The following is a 19,173-nucleotide window of genomic DNA, read 5'->3' as shown; positions in this document are numbered from 1 at the left end:
GTGTCTGTCTATTACTATGAACCACACATTTTCTAACAAACACTTTTTGAATTGTATTGTACAGTCCGTTGTCTAACGCCAAAAATAAACAGTGGTTTATGTAGTGATGAGAGTAATTAGAAAAATATTACTAGGTCATATAACAATCAAACTTCTCCAGAAAAAATTTTTTCACAAAAAGTAGCACTTGATTCGTAACTGTAGCGATCATAAACTGGATAAGTAAATCACTCAATGTAATGAATTTCAGGGTGCGAGCAAGAACTCTTCAAAATTATTGGTAGGATATGAAAATATTAACATTTTTATATTGTAGATATATAATAAAGCTATAAAATCGTATTCTGATAATTAAAGGCAAAAGCCACTAAGGACTTTCATAAAAATCAAAGCAATTTAACAATTAAAAATAACCAAATTCCACTAGTCAATAATAATCTTAATTGACATTGTAACCATATTACACTATGAAATTGTGTAATTTTAAAGGTGGTTTCTAAGTATTACTACATAGCAGCTATAGCTATATATGAGGTGGTACCCAAAAGTTCGGGGAATTTGAATTTCATGTGCGAACCATTGCTGGTACTACCTGCTGCCGCTAGATATGGCTAACAGTACTCTTTGTGAATCAGTGTTCTAACAGCTGTGACGGTGAGCATTGTTGACTTTTGTGCGGTTGTGTAACATTGTTTTACTGCTTCGGCAAAGTTCTAAATGGCAGATTTTAAAGAGCAAAGAACCTGCATCAAATTTTGCTTTATGCTTAAAAAAAATGGTGCAGAAACACATCGCATGCTTGTGGAAGCATTTGGTGACAATGCTATGAGTAAATGTAAAACTTTTTTGGGGTACAAATGATTCAAAGATGGACGAACGACAGTCGATGATGATGAGCGTTCAAGAAGACCATCAACAAGCGCAACACCGGAAAACATCGCGAAAGTGCGAGAGGCTATTGTTGCAGACCGTAGACAAACAATCCATGATGTTTGTGCAATCGTACAAATGTCATATGGGTCTGTGCAAGGCATCTTGTTGGACAATTTGAACATGAGATGCATTGCTGCAAAATTCGTACTGAGACTGTTGAACAGCGACCAGAAACAAAATCGCGTAGCTGTCTGTAGTGAATTGAAAAATTCAGCCAAGAGATGACCCTAACTTCATCTCCAACACCATAACTGGTGATGAGACATGGATGTACAGGTGTGACCCTGAAACTAAGCAGCAGTCGTTGCAATGGAAGTCGCCAAGTTTGCAGCAGCATGAAGTCCATGATGATTGTTTTTTCGACATCAAAGGCATTATCCATAAGGAATTTGTTCCTCTTGGTCAAACTGTCAATGGGATGTTCTATTGTGAAGTGGTTATGTGAAAGCATTAGGCGCAAATGTTTAGATCTGTGGGGTAATAACAGCTGGGTTCTGCACCATGACAACGCGCACATGCATACATCGCTAGCCATTCGGAATTTCTTGGCTTCCAAAAAGACGGTAGTGATTCCCCACCGACCCTATTCGCCTGACCTTGCCCCGCGCAACTTTTTTCTCTTTCCGAAAATAAAATTTCAATTGAAAGTCCGTCGTTTTAACACAATTGAGGAGATTCAGGAAGAAACGCAGAACGTGCTTCGAACACTTACACCTGCACACTTCCAGGGATGCATGGAATCATGGAAAAAATGCTGGGATCACTGTATCAATGCCAAGGGGATTACTTTGAAGGAGACAGTGGAAATTATAAGTTACAGTAAGCTATTTCATTTTTATGGTAAAATTCCCCGAACGTTTGGGTAGCACCTCGTAGAAGAGAAAGTATGGTGATTGGTCAAAATTGGGCATATCCAGTTTTCACTGAAAATTAAATTGACCCTTAAGGATTCAATTTAATTTGCAGCAGCATAAATCCATTCAAAAACAAATATGCATATTCTGAGTTACTACTATTATTAAGCAACAAATGTATATATCTTTCTGAATCATAAAAGGTATCTAATATAATTTTCTGGTTATTTTGTAAAAGAATGTAATGAGAGAAAATCTTAATTTTATATCAATTTCATTTTTCAGTTACTAAAGGACAAACTATCAGAATATAATTTTACAAGAAATTATGTATTGAAATAGTTGACGTCTTACAATAATATATATCTAAGAAAGTGTAAATTTTTTTCCACAATAAAAACAAAATGTAAAGGAACGAATCCCATTTATCTTACTGTGTTTAAAAATAGTGTAATACTGGGCAAGTTGGAGGAAACACGTAATACTGATTTTATAAACAGTAGATAAAATATGAGTGCTGCCTGTCTTAGCAAAATTATTGTCAGAAATATGAAAAATGGATTGTACCTATGAGCTTTTTTCCATACTGAATCCTTAGAGCAAGTGTTTCTTTGCTTGCTAAGCAAGGGTGCAATATTTTCTATACTCTGAAATCGATTCTCTTTTAATAAATCAGTTTATTTTTTTCAATATTTCTGTCAAGTACTTAAATACTAACCATTTACAAACCCGTGATCACATGCAAGAGAAATCTGATTTACTTTTTCAAGTAATATATTGAATGGCTATGACAAAGAAAGAATTAGGAAAGTAAAAAAACAGCTCTTTTGACTTTGGAAGTTTGAGTAAAGTGTTAAAGGCAAGAATGCAAGGACAACCTAATTTGTAGGTGGATATGGAATGAAGAAACATTAAAAAAAAATCCCTTTTATCTGTGACTACAGTATGCAGTGTACAATTTTATAAAGATACATAATTTTTCTTCAGAATTATAAGTTCCGCATGATAATTTTTTTGAAAATATTTGGACACCAGTGTTAATAATCATCATAATCAATAATATCTCTCTCTCTCTCTCGTGTGTGTATGCAGTTTTCCTAAATTAATTTAACCATTCTGAAAGGGTTAATGTTAGTGAAATAACTAATTCATATTTTAAATATCTTAATAAAAGAATTTAACTTGAAAGTTCAAGGTGCCTAAAAGTGTCATATTTCTGTTAAAACAGTAACAACTCCTGCTAACACAGTTACAATCACACTTCACAATAAGTGTTATATTTATAATAATGCTCCCACAATGCACCCCTACTATGAAGAATATGCAGAATGTAAAAAGTAGTTTGCACACATCTATGCCAAAATATGGAAGTTAAATTATCATTAGATAAGACAAAAATGTAAATATCTATGATTAAGCTTTTCTGGGAAAAAAAGTCCACTACATTTTTCTCCAAGAAATTATTTTAGTAATAAAAAGAATAACAATTGCTTTACATCTTATGCAGTGCTTTTTCAATTAATTAATTCTGCCTCAATTATAGTTGTGTAAATCTTGACCTTAATAACACTTCAAAATTACATAAAAATGTTTTATCTAATACATCAATTACATAATATTCAATTTTCAACAAGTATGAAATTAGAAAAAACCTAAAACATCACCCACATGCAAGAAAAAAAAAGAATTTTATATCTATGGCTAAAGCACTTAAATACAAAAACCATGCCAAATCATTAAATACAAAATTTTATCTACCTTTGGATTCTCTAATCTGACCGTGATAGCAGCATATAAAACAAATAATGGGAATACACAAAAACAATTATTAAACTTACTTGATGGTTATATATAAAAACATAATTTATTACAAGACACTTTTTAATGTTGGTAAAATAAATTTTTGAATTATTCAATCTTCTGCAGCCATTGAATGAGACCATAATCTCTTCATGTTTTAATACTTTAGAGTTAAAAATAACCAAAAAAATGTAAGTGATTATACTTTACAGAGTTACTTATTAACATACCAAATTTCCAAGTATAAAAACACACCATGGTTAATTAACAATTGCTGACTTTTTTTGGAGATGGGTTCGTAAACACTACTGTAGAAAGGTTCATAATTCAGAATACATAATTGACTGAAGTTAAGTCAACAGATATTAAATCAGACAAAATTCCCCAGCAGAAATGCCTTTCATGAGAAGAAAATGATGGATGAGATAACACTAGTGTTGCTCACCAAATTTATTTAAAACCTAAGGATATTCAACATAATGCCAAGTACAAATTGAATAACACGTTCTGGCTAGGCATAACCAAATATCTTTAAAAAATTCAGGATGTCCAAGTTAGAAGTTAAGCACCAGTTGACTTTTTATATAGAAAAAGATAACTTTGTAAAATGCAATGCAAATAATGGCATAGCGAAAGTAATAAAAACTATTGACAATGCAGTACGCACACAACCGATTATGAACAGTAACAATTACTCTTATTTTTAACGAATGACCACACAATTTAGAAATTGCTTTATCTAAAATGTTACCTTTAAAAACAGCTAACTTATCTTTTTCAGTGGATGCAGAGGTGAATAAGATATTCATAAAATTATTATTTTATCTCATTATTTAATTTAAAATAGAACAATGGACTTATCATTTGTATTATGTGGGAGTTATATTATTTGGGAATACCACAAAGTAAGACTATTAATTAATATTAAAGTAACCTGTAATAATAATAATTTTTCTTTTAAATTCTATTCCCAATAGCACAATCAAGAAAATAGGATTATAACAGTTGTGGCAAAGGAATGTGATTGTTTCCAATAAAATGTGGGTGGGTGCCAACCCCAAAGAGTGATAGGTAAAACATGTTAATCGATAGTACCATCCAGTAAAGCAGTTTGTGTTCAATGCTATAGAGTAAGCAACACAGACAAATAGTTGGCACAAGATCAAATTTGCAGCGACTTCATTTATTGAATTCATATCAATAATTCCAGTTAAAGAAAATGTTGGCATAAACTTTATGTAACAGGCATAGAAAAATTCTTTAATGAAATTATATTTTGAAATGGTTTAAAAGTGAAATTTGTTTAGTTGAATTTTATTCAAAATTCAACTAATTCTTGTAGGTGACAGTATACTTTAAACATAACAATCAGATAGAAGGTATTTAACCCACCGGGTTGGTCTAGTGGTGAACTTATCATCGCAATCAGCCGATTTTGAAGTCGAGAGTTCTAAGGTTCAAATCCTAGTAAAGGCAGTTACTTTTATATGGATTTGAATACTAGATCGTGTGTACCGGTGTTCTTTGGTAGGTTGGGTTTTAATTAACCACACATCTCAGGAATGGTAGACCTGAGACCATGTAAGACTTCACTTCATTTACATTTATAGATACAAATGAATGTACTTCATACATTCTCATTCATCCTCTGAAGCAATACCTTATGGTGGTTCCAGAGGCTAAACAGAAAAAGAGAGAGATAGAAGGTATTTGACATATTCTAAACTGTGAACTCAAATTTCAAACATAAAATTCAATATGTTTATACACTTATCAATAACGATAAAGCAATAGTTAGAATTCTGAACTCAGTTTATTAGGCTGTAATTTTTGGAGTAACTGTGCAATACCAAAAATTGCTTACACCAATAGAAATACCTTGTGATATTCACAGTTAAATTTGGTTGCAACAGGATGGTGCTTCAGCTGATACTGCTTGATGACAATAAATGCTCTGAGAGGCATGTTTTGCAACAACTCATTTCTCATTTCAGGGATATAAATTGGTTGTCCTAGGCCCTCTGAATAAAAATTTAATTCTTAAAAAGTAAAGTTAAAGAAATTTAATTTAATTTAATAAATTGCAAATAATTATCATATTTTACATTACATTAAGTATTTTATGTAATTGCCTTACAAAATCACTATGAAAAATGTCATATTCCATCACATCTTGTTTATATTTTTCAGAACAATAAATATTTCACACTTGCTATTAGAGACTTCATTAACATTTTTTTTCTTATGTTTATTTTCTCATAATTTTCTGAGTTTATGTTGAAAGAATTTGAACCTACAAGATACACTATATTCACAATAATCAAAAATGTACTTTCATATTGCTTAATGTCTATGCATATATGGAACTAGAATTTTTATCCATTAATCTTCCTGACTGGGAACTAATGCAAGATAGATTAATGACTAGGTTGCCAGTGACACATTACCTTAGTACCTTATATAGTTAACAGTTTTATTAAAATTGATAAACACTTCATGGATGTAGTAGATGTGCACTACAAGGAGAAAATAACCAATGAAGAAATGTTACAAATGATTAATGAGTGAGGTGCCATGTTTATGAAGCTTATTAAAGAAACGGTGAGACACCTGGATAGGACATGTACTATGGCATAAATGTTTTTTGTTCATCATAATAGAAGGCACAGTTAAAGAAAACAATGAAAGAGGAAGACCAAGACTAAGGTATATTGAACAAACCATACAGGTTGTTTGGTATAAAATCCATATGGAGACAAAGAAATTAGCATATGATAGAACTGTCTTGAGGAGGAAGACTGCTATAAACCAATCCTAGGATTGATTACTACAAGAAAAAGAAGTAGATATGCACTGTTTTTAAAATGAACATTACTTATTTCCGAGTGTTTTTCAATAATCTTTAAAAAAATAATCAAAATACCAAATTAAATGGTTAAAGCTTATAGTGAGTGATTTTAAATCCATATAAACTGGTGAGATTTTAAGGGTTAAAAAAATTTTGCCATTAACTCTGTAGTAGAATCATAAAGGTTTCATTCACTACTAAGCACACTGCAATCCAAGTCAATGCTACAGTAAAATTCCTTTCTAATCAACGTAAATGAAGATAAAAACTTGTCTATTAATCTTTATAAAACTTATTTTTATTTTTTCTTACAAAATAGATCTATTAAGAGAATTCATAGTCTAATCAAAGTTTTTATCAATGTGGGTTACCTTAATTAAAATACTTTAATACAACAGAATAATAAAGGAGGAGGTCTTACAGTTTCAGAAAGTGATAATTTTTAAATTTGTAGAAAATTATTTTTAGTTTAATGAAGTTTAACTGACAGTTTAATGAACAGTTTCATTAACAGTTTAATGAAGATATTCAGGGGAAAAAATGCAGAACAAAACTCAACAAGTGGAAATGTTCTATTCTGTTAGTAAATATTAGAATAAACTAGAGAAATGAATGTAAAATTGTACATAAAATTTATTATATATAAATCTTTAATAACCAACAATGATGAAAATGAACATATTAAATACAAATGCTATAACTAAGCTATTATAAAAGAGGTAAACTGAACAAACCAATAACTTCACAAAATTAAGACATTTATCAGTCCTTGGATGGTTGCATTGGGTTTGCCATAATTTACATATTCTAAAAGATAAAATATTATGGGTTTAAGAAAATACACACATGTACCCACCAATACTTTTTTTAAACAGTTAATTACGAAACCCAATTTAATGCCAGAGGACACTGAATATTACAACCACATTTTTATTTTAGATAAAACATGTTATTAATGTTTTGAATATCAATAAGTGACCAATGATTTAAATGCAAAGTAACAGAAAAGTTTGAGTAAGAACAAGGACCAGCTTGTCATAGCAATGCAACAGTTAGAGAAAAATGCAATAATTTAATCTGCGAGGACAAATGTATAATTTAATCTGTTTATGCCTGGACAAATGCTTAGTGTAGCTGCTATATTATGACAGCGTTATATTATTGAATATAAATTTTTTGTATTTACACTGAAACAGAACTACTGCATCTATAAAATAAAGCAACTGTACATATAAAGCTAACATACATAATAGGCTAACCTTTTTGAATGTCATTTTATATTTCTGATTTTAATATTGTTAATTTTTTATACTATGTTTTTCACATCAAATGATCACAGAAATTTTTTTTTGTGAGTGGACAATAAACATTATGCAAGATTCTTCTTTGTTTACTGGCCACTCAACTGACATGTCAGCTGTTACAGGGATTATTAACTAGTTTGACGTAATGAGTCATACACAATATTTATTCCAAGCAGGGTCTAAAATACATATATCACTCTTATGAGAAGTTCACATTTAAAATGTAACTTGTGGATAAAAACTAATGTAATAGAAACTTAAATAAATAAATAAATATATATATAGTGCTAGGAAGAGTATATAAATCTATTAGTAAATTGTACTTTGAGAAGTGGCTCACAGTCAATTTTTTTCAGACAGCCACAGTTTCAGTAATAAAAAGGATGGAACAGTGAAATTCCTGCTCACTGCTTAAAAGAATTGAAGTAAATGCATACCATTAACTTAATAATACATCATCTATATTCAAATTTAAAATGTACAAAGAAAGCAACATATATTTTAGGGTCTTTATTACCAACCCCAACATTTTTGAATGATCACATTTTACAGAGAACAAAGAGTGGCCGCTAGATCCAGAATTAAAATTACAATTACAAGTTTTTGTTTTATTTACAGATTGTGCAATCACATAATACACTATCAGTAAATTGCACAACAGGAATATCTTTAGAGCAATTTATTTATGCTATCTACATAGTTGAATAAGTAGGTTCCAAAATAGTGGCTTCATTAATTTTTTTTTTGAGCTTTAGTTACAAAAAAAAGAGTGACACTAACAGCTGGAGATATAAAAACAATTTGATGGGAAAAGTCAGGAAACTCATGAGCTTTAAATAATATTATATAATATAAATTCAGAGGTAATAAGAAAGATTTCATGGTATGAATACATTTGTAGTGTCTAATGAATGCTAAACCATCAGGTAAAAGTACTAGGTTTAAAACATCATACTGCTGTAGAGAAACAGGAATGCATGCTCATGGAAGCTATATCAAACTAAGATCAAGAAGAGGATAAGTATAAGAATAAGTGCTCAATTGAAAGCAACTAACAATATAGAGAAGGAACCAATGGTATATTAGTTTCATACAATTTAAGTACATTATATGTACAAATGCATGCATTACACAATGCGAGTATGCATTGGTCTTTAAGGTACATATGTAACAAAATATATAAAATTCAAAGCAAAACACATTTAACCAAAACAAATATTTAGATACAATGCAGAATTTCAGTATTGTTTTATTTATTCAGCTATTTATATGAGAAATTTTTTTCTGTTAAATGAAAAACCTGGCTGCCAGTTACATTATGACCACTCATTTAGCTTAAATGATTCAACAAATTATAATAAAAAACAACAAACAAGCAATTACAAAAATATAGTCAAATTACATTTATTAACACAGAACTCACATGGAGTTATTCGCATCATTAACTATGCTCTCGGAAATTATCTAAATTCTAGCAAGTCATCCAGGAAAAATTTAACATAAAAATAACGTGCAATGCAAACAAAAAACATAACTGAATACAAAGAGTGAATGAAAATAGGCAAACAATAATAATCATGCTAGATAAAAAACAAAAAATAAAATTCTAGAAAATTCAAACGACACTTCAAAACAAAGAAAAAAAATTAGTAGTTTAAAGAATCATCCCACCTTAGAAGCTAAATTACAGAAGAAAGTAAACCCAACCCAGATGATAGCTACAAAAAGTTAGGCATTAATAAGGGATGGGGATGGTGTCGACGAGCATAAATGTAGGTTGATATTGTGTAGGTGACTCAACAGGAGCTCCAGTGGCCATAAAACCACCAACGCTGCACTGCAATAAAAAAAAGAACACTCAATTTCGATTTCAATAGATAAACAAAAAGGATAACTTAACATCATTTCAAAATTAAGACACATAATTAATTGAAATTGCTGACTGATTTAAGTAACACGTCAAAGACTGTTATTCATGTTTAATAGAATGAACAACTTTGCCAGGGTATGTGAGTTAATATTAAATATCAAAAAATGCTGTAAAACAATATTTCTGAGAAATTTTCAATTAATAAGTTGGGTGTTCTTAAGAACAAATTGTAATCAAATGTTAAGGAATTGCAATTCATTAACAATCGTACAAAAAAATACATAGTGTCAAACTATGTTATGTGTGATAAAAATTTGTATGAATTTTAAGACTTAACCAGCGCATCAGAAGTGCACCAGTATTAAAAAGTATAAAATGTATTTTTTAAAACTCACACTAAACATGTCAACTGCCAAGATCATGTATTATGGGAAAAAACCTATAATTATATATTAAAATTTGCATTCTGTTACACAATTTCTGGTATCTGTACTATCAATTTCAAATAATAACATGATTGAACCATAATTTGTGGCATATTTGACCAAGTAACGCCACATGGTCTCCCACTCGTTATGCTACTGTACAATTCAACATTGATCTTGCTAACAATAATTAATAGATCTATTGAAGGTTTAAGGTTTACATAGTTTAGAATCTTCTTTTTCATCACAGACACACACACAAATGCTTATGTGCATCTTCCATACATTTACATCATCTAACCAGGTTTTATGCAAACACAAATTTTAACTAAAACACTCCTATTAGAATTCACAAATGCTTGCACAGATTAGTAATTAAATTTATGTTCTCTATTTCGATATTTATTTCAATCTTAAGCATAATCTTCACTTCACAGGTTTGCTTTTAATTTTTAGGCAATGATCAATTTACCATATATGCTTAAATCTTGTGAATGGAAATATAAAATTAACTTCATTTAGTATTTAAAAAATATCATTCCAATCCAGAATTCAAATATGTGTAACCTTTTAAATGAAAGAGATGTTGCTGCTCAAGTCTTTCTCAGCTTAGATGGTTAGCTGTGTATGCTCTTTCAGTTTCTTCAAAAATTGAGTATATGATTTATTCAACTCATCTTAAAAATTACTTATTAAAATTTTTTAAGAATCAACTTTTGATTAGAAGCTAAATGAGGATCTGCAAATTTTTAACAGAAAGATATAATATGAAGGTCATACAATAATTTGAAGACAAATGGCAATAGTGGAAAAACTATTTAATAGAATAAAATAAATCTGTCTGACACTGAAGTTGGCACCCCTGACAGAAAATATCAGCTGTCAAAAAGAATTTCCATTGTTATAACCTCTTGTTTTTTTTTCAAAATGTCAGCTCCCAATGTGTACTGCGGAAGAACAGGAAGCTGTAAGATTTCTGTTTTCTGAAGGTGTAAAACTGACAAATTTACTCATGGATGTTAAAACAGTACAGCAAAAAGTGTACTGACCATGTAACCTTTTGTAAGTGGATTGAACAGTTTAAATTGAGCAGAAAAAGTGTCACTGATTAATGAAAGTCCAGTGCAAGTTTGACTGACTCTTTGAAAAATTGCATTATTTTTCATTTTTGTAATAAAAGATGCATACAAATTTGGGAAATAGCTAACGTTTGTAATGCAAGTATTAGCACCGTGCTCTCCATTATCCATAATAAGCTCTACTGCTGCAAAACAAGGTTAAGACTGTTTACTTAAAATTACTAAGACACTAAATTCACATTTGTACAGAACTTAAACAACGGTTTTTAATGGAAGGCAATCGTTTTTTTGATTGCATAATAACTTGTGAAGAAACTTGGATTCATCCAAATGCCAAATGGAAACACCAGAGTTCATCAGAGAAAAAAATTCAAAACCTATGTATAAGCCAATAAAGCTATAGTAAGTGTTTTGGAAGTATAAAGGACCAATTTCTTGTGATTATTTATTTGAAAGAAAAACAGAATCAACACAAAGTTATCACATATTAGAAATAGGGTGAAACCCAGAAACCTGCAATAAGGAGGAAACATCCAAGTTCTTTCTCAAAAGGCATACCTTTTCTGTATAATAATGCCCTCCCCAAACTACTCAAAATATAATGAAAGGTATTCATAAGTCAGCTGGGAAGTGTTGCCAAATCCCCTTACAGTACCAGATCTCGCACAATCAGATGGTTTTTGTGTGGTTCTCTCAAAGAATAGCTTTTATGTACCATTAAGATTAGCAATAGTGAGTAGTAGAACATGAATGTGGTATTAAAAATGGCTCCTAAGAATATGTGCAATAGCAAAAAATTATATGCAAAGTTGAACTGTTTGATATTGTAATACAAAAGCTTACCGAAAGATGGGAAAAGTGATTAAATGCATCTGGGGATTATGCTGAAAAGTAGCATTAGTTTCATTAGCATTGAATACATAATCATTTCTAAATCATCATATTGTTGACAAATTATTGGATGACCCTCTATGTTTATATTGTATACATAACAAACCTTCCAGGTAATTTTTTTGAAAAGGATTTAGACTGCAAGCCCAGAATTCAGTTAGTAATGAATATTGGCAGTTCAGTCCATTTGGGGGGATCAGTGAAGATATTGATCATTAGGATGAAGTGACTAATTACTGAAATATCAAGCTTCTGGAAGTATATTTGAATTTTAAAAATCTGATAGTTGTGACTTTACTGATGGTAATGTAGAATTCTTCGTATTAAAGTCATTTCTAACAGTCGATACTTGAAATGAATAGCAAATGGAAATATGAACAATGATAAGTTTTCATATTGTAACAATCCTCAGTTTATTTTTTAATGTTTATTTATTCTTATCTAAAACAGGCTGATGATCTACATCAATAACTTCTTTTTTTTTCTAATAAAGAACAAATATCAGTAATGTAGAATATAAAAAATTCTAAGCTTAACTAAGCCTAGAGGAGGTACTGATAATGATTTAATCCACCCTTCCATTCTCCCTAGGTGGTCATCTTCATTCTTGCTAAACCTTGTAGTACAGTAGATATTCTCTTTAAGAAAATTAAACTTATTTTTTACATTTGTAGAATTACAAAGTATGTTTTATTACATGAAACTACAAAGTCTGTAGTTTTTGTTGCCTCACTGTAACCAATATGAACACTGTTCATAGACCTGCAGATTTCAAAACTGACAATCTACCTCATCCTATTCTGACAAAGATGTCTGCAGGAATCACAGCTGCTGTTATTCTTTGGTCAAGTGACTGAACTTTTTTTGGGTGTAGAATGTCTTTTACAAAGCCCCAACAGAAGAAATCAATAAAAAAACCACCAAATAAACCTTCCAGTATTAAGTGTCATATCAGGACTTCATGTTGGCCAAGAATTGAAAGCTTCTGTGCCTATCTGGCCTTCTGGGAACCTGCTGTTGAGTGCAGTCCACACAATTTCAGCATGATGCGGAGGGAGGGGTTTTCTGTCAGAAAATTAGGGCCTCTATATTTTGTGGACACAGAAAGTTCTCTAACATGTCCAAATACACTATGCCTGTAGCAGTCTGTTCGTGGGGAAAAAACAACTCAAAAATTTCATTCGGCATGGTATGACATAAGAAATTCACTTTAGGCCAGTTGTAGATAAATTCCACTGATCTATTTTAATTTTCTGAATCCCATCCGACAATAACGGTGATTCACGATTTCATTGTTGTTTCATCAGAAACTAAATTCACTCCAAGTAATTTTCATCAGCAGAAATGAAGTGTGTTACAAACAAAAGTCTAGTAGCTGCAGTTTAAATGCATGAAGTTTCAATCTCTTGTGAATACCATGGACAGTGGTTTTAAGGATGTTTAGTTGATGACTGACTATCAACTGAATATTTTGAATGTTGTTGGAAAGACAGAATTCTTTGTTTTCAGCACTTTTAGGCCTATCCAGTGAGTGATTTTTTAAAACGCTTCCACTTTCCATAAAACTGTTCAAACCAATTATGAATGCTTTGTCACTTAAGATAATTTCTACAATACTCTAATGTATAATTTCTTTGTACAACAGTCATTGATTTTGATTCTGCAAACCAGTACACACATTGTGCTTTCTCCTGTGATGACTGAAGGCTGTGCTCTTAATAGCTTGGCCTGAAGAACAGTCTAGCTGCAAACTGACTGAGAATGTGTAAACTAAAATTTGATTGTTGTTAATTCTAGATTATGCATAAAACACTGTTGAGTGTGCAAAATAAAAAGTAAGTTTGTTTTCGAAAAATGCTCAACCAAATGTTGTACCAGAATGTTCTCATAGTAATATCAAAGATCTGAGTTTCAATAACATAATTTGGACTTGAACGCCTAAAATGTGGTTAGTTGGTGTAAATAAATTGATGATTTAATAATATTATTGATTATATAAATGATGATATTATAATAACCTTTAATGAAACAACAGTACAGAATGCTAAGGTCCTTCATAAAATAGTACTTCTCCAGGAGCTACCATCATATAATTTGGAATGAAAAAGACTGATGCTTAATTCGTTAGAGAGGCTGTAAAAGCAATTAAGATTCCAGTGAAGGAGAGTAGAGTACACAGAAGACTCTAAAAACAGAAATTTGAAGAGTAGCACTGAGAAGATAAACCTGAATAAGCACAAAGTGGTTTTAAAAACCAACAGAAGGTATGTTTCAGCTTTATTACTTATTTATTATAAAATACAAATTTTGAATTTTAGGTACATCTTTTTGTTTCTAATTGAAATTTTCAGTATATTCAGGTATATCACGAAGTTCATCCACAACTTTCATAATCTGTTCTATTTGTGAAAAATAACGGAAAAGTTCATATAAACCTATGTCCTAAAATGCTTTGTTTGTGGGTTACGGCTAGTGAAACGTTTGCTCGGATTTCAGCTATCCTGAAAAAAATGTAGTCAAATTTTTATGATATTAGTTAAGGGGGAGAATTTCTTATGGTTTTTGACCTGAAAAATCAAATAAAATATGTCCCAGAACCGCATCTGCAGTAGTTTTTGAGAAATCTGGGGTGAAAAACCAATAAACTGGTGTTAAAAAACCCTGTTTACTTTTTTTGTTTGATTTACAATAACTTTATTAAATACAAGTAACAAACACATATAACTTGCAAAAAACAATTTTAGAGAATTTAATTCTGAACAAAATGGTGCAAGATAAGTTGAATAAAACAAAGAAAAGTTATGAAAAATTATAACTTGAAAAATGTATGAATTTATGTAAATTCATAAATTTATGTACAGATTTTTACAAACTGTACACACTAGACCTATTATACGTGTCAGTTTATATATTTCCATATATTTATATTGCATATTATTTTATATTTCCATCGTGCTGGAAATATATTTTGCATCTCAGTGTTAGAGGAACTTCTTGAAGAAAAAGCATGTAGACCGCAGCATTTAAGTGACCAGGTAATACAAATGGTACATACAGCTGATTATAAAGGCTGCAGCATATGTTGTCACAGAATCAGTGTTGAAAACTGCCTTACACTATTTTATGAGAATTGGCTTCTACCCATGTATGCTCACTGTGCAAATTGTTGATGCCATCTCAAGTGAAATTTCCCTCGTCTGTAAATAAAATATACTTTTACAGTTGTTGATTTGTATTCCACCAATTGTTGAACTCCAAGTGAAGTGGACCATCTCCTGGTGTAAATGTTGAACTGGCTATTAACTATAAAGATAAAACTTGTTTTATTTAAGTGTCCTCCAAGCCATTAAATGCGAAACTCTGATCCACTTAGAAAGACGTGTACTAATGTCTGAACTGTGCTGAACTAATAATCAATAACAATGTTGAACAGATTGTTCATAGTTGATACAAGTACTAGGTAGTGAACTAGTCACACTGTTTTGGGATCTGAAATCCTACAATTCAGAAAACAAATTTTGTCTACTGAAGTATTACCATTACACGTACCTAAAATAAATACAACATATTCCTCTGTTGCAAAAAATTACAGCATTACTTCAATGGCAAACCGATCATGTTCAAAACTAAAATTCACAGAAAACCTTCACTAACAACAGCACAGTTCACAGTAATCTACATACTTAGTGTACCTCACAGAATGATTAAAACAGTAATATATACAGTATTGCACATTGTAGATTAGCTGTTGTTATTTTACTGCCAACTTTGAATTAATAATCTTTTAAATAATTTAAGTAATTTTTACTTTACAACTGTTGTGTAATGTCCAGTTTTTAAAATTTTTAACAGTAAATTTTGTTTATATTAAATAGGTAATTTTCAAATGTAGTAATGTAATGTTTGTAAATAAGATTCAAATTTTTCTGACATTTGTTTTTATTCAATTTATCTTACACCATTTTGTTTAAAATTAATTCTTGACAGCATTTAGTCCGAGAGTTGTTAAACATTTTAGAGTAGGTATTTGAGGCACCATGAAAATTTGTCTAACAAATTCTTTTGTAATAATGTCTGAATACAAAATCGAAGACCTGGCTGAAGTGTAGTGGGGGCCTATAGCCAACACTTGAATTTTTAACTTTGCAAAAAAAACCCTTGAGACATTTTGAAATTTGAATATCTTAAAAATCTAATATTTAATGAAATAGAAAATTCATATTTGTTGCGTTTAAAATCTTGCCAGGCCATTTCAAAATTGTATTTCATAAATATCAAAAAATTATATAAGAGTCATGCTGAGGTTTAAGCAGAATAATTTATGGCCAGAAAAAAAGACGGACCATTTTGGTGGGACTTTTTACCTGCCAGGTGATCGGGAATGTTGTACGCTAGTGCAAGTAAGTAATGCTATGGGTAGGTTGAAGGGTGAGGGAGTGTATATTGGCTCCCAGCTGAGTTGTGTGCTGCAGTGCGATTGGCTCTCAACTAGTGGTGTGATTAGCTCTACTCGCAAGACCATGTTGCTCTATAGCAAGCATGAAGTAGTAAGAAAAAACTTTGGAGAAGTTAAAATATTCTGATTTGTAGTGAAACATGTGCATTAACAGAAGTGCTGTTTCTTTATATATATATATATATATATATTAAACATGAAAATTGAAAAATTAGTTTGTTTGTCATCTGCACAAAAAGCGATGGAAAAATAACTGTTTTTTTTTAGAGAAAAAACTCTACAAAAAAGTTGTTAAGTGTTGGAAATTCTGCAAAAACCTGGGTTAAAATATAAAGACATTATTTTACCATCCAATGTTAACCTTTGCTTTCTTTTTCCAGTTTAGCTCCAGTAATTCCTTTTCAGATAATACTTCAGAGGATGACATGTATGAGGGTAAATGAAGTGTAGTCTTGTACAGTCTCAGTTTGACCATTCCTTAGATGTGTGGTTAATTGAAACCCAACCACCAAAGAACACCAGTATCCACGATCTAGTATTCAAATCTGTGTAAAAATAACTGACTTTACTAGAACTTAAATGCTGGAACTCTCGACTTCCAAATCAGTTGATTTGGGAAGATGCGTTCACCACTAGACCAACCCGGTGGGTTAACCAATGTTAACCTAAAAGACGGTTATCACACACATTGCTATAAAAATTCCTCAATTTAAAGAAGAGATATGATGAAAACCCTCAGGAAAATCCAATATACCTTCCTCTTCATTAGGTGTAGTATAATTTTACTTTTTATTATGTATAATATAATATAATCACAAGTAGCGTAAGACATTCATAGTCCTTAACTAAGATAAATCTTGTCTGTGAGTGTTTTACCTTTACAGCTTAATAAAATAACTGCAGCATCTGCTCGTCTATGAATTTATTATCTGCTTGAATTTCTACAGTTGCCTCAATGAATGGAATGAAAGATTTTACAACAAAAATACTTTTAACATTACAAAATAATTACATTTTGGAAAATACAAAGTTTTATAAAAATTCATGTTTCATATTCATTAAAAATTAGTTAAAAATTCTTAGTATAACTAGTATTTCATTTCAATTTTTTGAATTTTAATATTAGTTATATACATTTAACTCTTTCAGTTCATTATGCTAGTTATTTGGATATAATTACAAACATTGCTACAAAACAGGGCGACAGATATGACAATATGTTCAGTGAAGCTCATTTTGAAAAAGAAAAAAAATGAAGATATGAGCTACAAATTACATTGGTGCATAATAAAAAAATGATTGTGCTGAAAGGTTATTATGTTAATGATGATTTATTTACACTAATAGAAGACAAAAGACATTCTCCCAAAATGCTGCTCTCATTCTACGACGAACAATTTTGGATAAGGAAAAAACACTATTACCAGAAAATCTGAAAACATCTGATTTACTGAAGAGTGAATGTACGACATCACAAATAATAAGATATTTATTTGGCAGTATTAAGTGGTTGTTGCATTAAAAAAAAAGTTCTTCATTGGCTGAAAATTAATTTCTAATGTTTCAAGAGGAAAATTAAAACATGTAAACATATTACACTTGCTAAGATGCTAAAAAGTATAACAAGTTCTCAAAAAGTTGTCGACATCATAAATAAATATGGTCACTGCTGCAGCTACCATGTGACTGAAGAATTGGAAACAGAGGCTACATTTTCATCTTCCAATCAATCAAAATTATGTCCTGAAAGTATTGTTAGAGCAAATGGTTTATATACGGGAGTAGCATTTGATAACTTTGATCAATTTGTTGACAGCATCACGTAAAAAAAAATACATTACACGACAGTGTTGGTATAATTTATCAAAATGTGTCTCTGGTAGACTACATAGAAGATGATATCTCAGATGAAATTCAAGAAGATACATCAGATAATGATAAAGAAGAATATGAAACTGCAGAAAATAATAGTAATCAACAAATATGAAAAAGACGACGAACGTTCGATGTTTATTATTCCTGAGTTCAATTCATATTGTAAAAAAATACGAATGGCTGATATTTTATTACCACCTACATATGAGTAAGGACACGTCCCATAACTCCAGAATCATTACAATTAATAAAAAAATTTTATATACTTTGGATGTTGTCACATGCATTCAAATTTCTGAAAACTCCAATGCGGGTTGGGTTTAACAGCAAATTTATAAAAGACTTCAATACTTCTAAACAAAAAATTCATTATCTCACACCTATCAATGAATCACCTACTTCTAAAAATGTTGTTCTCGAAACCATGAAGAAAGTTAAAAAAATTGCTGAATAAGTGAAGCAGTCTCATATTGAAGTAACGTATGATTCAGCTATGCTAAAGTTGCGATGCAAATCCAATCAAGTGAAAAGCCATTATTTGATAACATTTATTCATTTAGGATCCATTCACATTATGCTTGCGTATTTTAAAGCTATAGGTGAATTTATAACAGACGGTGGACTAATTAATATTGCTACTGAAAGTGAAATAATAGAAAATGGATCTGTTGATTCATTTATTTCTGGCAAGCATTTCAGCAGATGTAAACAATTACACACACTGATGGCAGTTGGAATAGAAATTTTACATTTTCAATTTTTCTTGGAAAAAAAATAACGATTTCAGAAAATTTACGTATATAGAGCTGATGGAATTTAATAATCAGAGATCATCTTA

General features: G+C 30.6%; 1 protein-coding gene across 2 annotated transcripts in view; it reads right to left on the bottom strand.

Moving 5' to 3' along the window:
- The window catches only part of LOC142318705 (uncharacterized), a 111,614-nt gene that overhangs the window by 26,876 nt on the left and 65,565 nt on the right, over window positions 1–19,173 (bottom strand). The gene's annotated exons all lie outside the window — the stretch shown is intronic.

This window comes from Lycorma delicatula, chromosome 1 (assembly GCF_047948215.1).
Source record: "Lycorma delicatula isolate Av1 chromosome 1, ASM4794821v1, whole genome shotgun sequence".
Lineage (NCBI taxonomy): Eukaryota > Metazoa > Arthropoda > Insecta > Hemiptera > Fulgoridae > Lycorma > Lycorma delicatula.
Note: the sequence above shows the minus strand (reverse complement) of the source record. Positions and strands in the feature narration are given on the sequence as shown.